We start from the raw sequence: 3,594 nt of genomic DNA, 5'->3' as shown, positions 1-3,594 counted from the left end.
GACCCCAGGCCTGGAGCACCTGCTATGAGGCTCAAACCACTAATTCCCCAGGGAAGATCTCAGAGCCTGTGTAATTCCGCTCCTCTTCTGTGTTCCCTCCTAGGGGTCTGGGTCTCTACCTGATCAATTCTCTGCCCTTCCTACCTGACTCCGTTTGTATATTTTTTTACAGCCTTGGTTGTAGGAGAGTCTTTCTGGCAGTCTCCAGTTAGTTTTCAGTCAGAATTGCCCGACATGTAGATGTATTTTTGATGTGTTCCTGGAGGGGGGTGAGCTCATGTCTTCCTACTCTGTGATCTTCATCTCTACTCCAACTCACTTTTGTTTAAACTCAATTTTTCTATTCTTTTTTGGAGGGAAAAAGGCTCTTCACTGTTTACAAGTTTATTTCTGAGTTGCAGAAATTCCCTCTCTTCGTTTTTCCCTGTGTTATCATGATTTCCCCCTTTCTTTCCCCATTCAGTCTTGGCTGCCACAGTCAGACAGACAGAGCACAAGGACAATCTTTTTTTCTTGCATCTTAGTAGAAACTTTAGGAGAAGATAGTGACTTCTCCAGGTTTGTCAAATAGATAAATTTTTTAATCAATTTTTGAATTTTTAGCATCTATAGCAGTGCCTGATCCATAGCAAGTACTCATAAATATTTGATAATAAATTTAATGAGATAACTTGGATGCCTAGTAGGCTTTGGGGATATGAAAAAACATTAGAATATATACATGTCTTGGAGTATCTTGAAATCTACTCAGGAATAGTTATATAAATAAAAAGATTATAATAAAACATGAAAACATCCATAATAAAGGTAGGCAAACCGGTAAATAAAAGTATATACTATGAGAATAAATAAAAGGAGGTTAGGTGGACGGGAATCACAAGGATCAAGGAAGATTTCCTGAAGGAACATTTGCACTGGACCCTGAAAAATCGATAGGATTTTACATAAAGAAATGTAAGCTCATTTGAATGTTCAGAGGTTTTTTCCCTGTCCTATGCATGTCATGTGACTTGCCTCGGAAAATTCTATGTGATAGGATCTAGTTGCAAACTTTCCTGACTATTTCTCAACAAATAAGTTAATTTTCAATCCAAAAGATCAGTGCCTTTAGGGACCAGCAGCTCTGCAGCATTAGTGACAGAGAAAGAGCAGCCTGGAAGGAGCCCATGGCCATGAAACAGAAATTGTCAGTGTATTCCCAAAGGTGAAAACTGCATAGTGAGTAAAAACCTAAGTAAATCAATCTGAACACAACTGGGAAAAAATTAGAGCAGTCTTCATAGGGTTCCTTTTTGCATGGGTAAGTGCAAAATTACTGTGGGAAACTATTATAGAAACTCTAGGAAATTCAAACAGTGCTGTAGCAGCCCCTGCCTCAAGAATCCCAGAACATCCTGTCGGTGGGATACAGACCTATGCTGATAAAACCTACTTGGAACCAAGTTCAGGTTGCCTAAGGTGGGAACACTGTTGATCCCATTGATAATGCAGATTCAAATACTAGTGAGACAGGAAGAGATCCAAAGGGCATAGACCAAAAAAGAACTGTAAAAGCAGATACAGGTGAGGATAACACTTTGGAAAGCAAAGTCCATAGAGCTTTAGAAAAGAAGATGACAGAAATAGGAAGCTTTGCTGAATCAGGCTTAGCTCAGAGAGGCCGAGAGGTAGATTGAAAAAAACGCCATAGTATTTTAAAATACTCCCCTGTAACCACAGAAGAGGGATCCCTTGAGCTGTGAATCTGAGAATGCTTCCCTGGCCTACCTTCAACTTCTACAAAAGAACTTCCTCCGAATAGTCTTATTTAAACAAGGAGAAAGAAAGAGTTATGCAAAGGTATTATAAGATAAAAGCTGAAAATGAGCCACAAACCTCCATGGAAATAAAAACATTGGGAAAAAACACACAGTTTTGTCTGCAACGAAGATTAAAATTGAAAACAGATATTTCAAATTCAATAAAAAGAAATTTAGAATATGACTAAAACAGTGTAAGAATAACAAACAAGACTTAAAGCATTTCAGAAATGAGGTAGTTGGACAGCAGAAAGAGATTAAAAAAAAGAGATGGAATAAATTAAATGTGAACTCTTTCGGAAAATAAAGACTGAATTAGAAGGAATACAAAAGCAAGTAGACATTATAGAAAGCTTAATGTGGGAAATATATGTTCAAGGGAGTACAAGTGAAAATTATGAAGTAGAAATAGAGACAAAAAGCTATTCAAATGTTCATTGCAGCTCTATTTACAATAGCCAGGACATGGAAGCAACCTAAGTGTCCATCAACAGATGAATGGATAAAGAAGATGTGGCACATATATACAATGGAATATTACTCAGCCATAAAAAGAAACGAAATTGAGTTATTTGTAGTGAGGTGGATGGACCTAGAGTCTGTCATACAGAGTGAAGTAAGTCAGAAAGAGAAAAACAAATACCGTATGCTAACACATTCTTCATGACCATGAAGAACCTAGGGGCAAGACGGGAATAAAGACATAGACCTACTAGAGAATGGACTTGAGGATATGGGGAGGGGGAAGGGTAAGCTGTGACAAAGTGAGAGAGTGGCATGGACATATATACACTACCAAGTGTAAAATAGATAGCTAGTGGGAAGCAGCCGCATAGCACAGGGAGATCAGCTCAGTGCTTTGTGACCACCTAGAGGGGTGGGATAGGGAGGGTGGGAGGGAGGGAGATGCAAGAGGGAAGAGATATGGGAACATATGTATATGTATAACTGATTCCCTTTGTTATAAAGCGGAAACTAACACACCATTGTAAAGCAATTATACTCCAATAAAGATGTTAAAAAAAAAGGCTATTCAAGAAAATGTGAAAAATAGGCAGAATTAGAGCCAACGTATGTGCAATTGAAGATCCCAAATGAGCAAAAAAAAAAAAAAAATCATTGGTACAGAGCAAATATTTACAACAGTATGTCAAAAAAATCTTTCCTGAAATGAAATAAATCACAAATCTACTACTAAAAGAGCATTTTATGGGTGATTAGAGACTTTGTAGTTTGAGTCCAGACAAATTAATTTTTTATTAAAACAAAATACCAAACTCCTCAGAAACTCATACCAGAATTCAGAGTTGCTTTAAGGTATTCCATAAAAGATAGTTTTCAACTAAAATTAGTAACCATATAAAGAAATAGGGAAGGGTGACCCATACCTAGAAAAAAAGGCAGTCTGCAGAAATAGACTTTGACAGGGCCCTGGTTGGATGTAGTGAAGATTAAAGCACCTGTTTTAAATATGTTTGAATAATTAAAAGAAAACAGGATCAAAGAATTAAAGGAAAATATAGTCTTGATTGAAAAGGCAGGAAATTTCAACAGAGAAATAGAAACTATAAGAAGAACCAAATGGAAATTCTAGACCTGAAAAGAAATTAAATAAAATGAAAAATTCACTAGGTGGTCTCAAGAGTGGTTTGGAGATAGCAAAATATGTCAATGAATTTGAAGATAAATCAGTAGAAATTATCTGATTTGAAAAACTGAGGGAAAAAAAAGGAAGAAAAATAACACAGCTTCAAAAATCTGTGGGACAGTATCAAGCATTCCAACATATATGTAA

General features: G+C 36.7%; 1 non-coding gene across 1 annotated transcript; it reads right to left on the bottom strand.

Annotated features, from left to right (window-relative positions):
- Nucleotides 1–443: 443 nt before the first annotated feature.
- Nucleotides 444–577, bottom strand: LOC117199704 (small nucleolar RNA SNORA31). The gene has a single exon (XR_004481026.1). It is a non-coding gene; the product is annotated as a small nucleolar RNA SNORA31 (small nucleolar RNA).
- Nucleotides 578–3,594: the final 3,017 nt, after the last annotated feature.

This window comes from Orcinus orca, chromosome 17 (genome assembly GCF_937001465.1).
Source record: "Orcinus orca chromosome 17, mOrcOrc1.1, whole genome shotgun sequence".
NCBI classification, from domain to species: domain Eukaryota; kingdom Metazoa; phylum Chordata; class Mammalia; order Artiodactyla; family Delphinidae; genus Orcinus; species Orcinus orca.
Note: the sequence above shows the minus strand (reverse complement) of the source record. Positions and strands in the feature narration are given on the sequence as shown.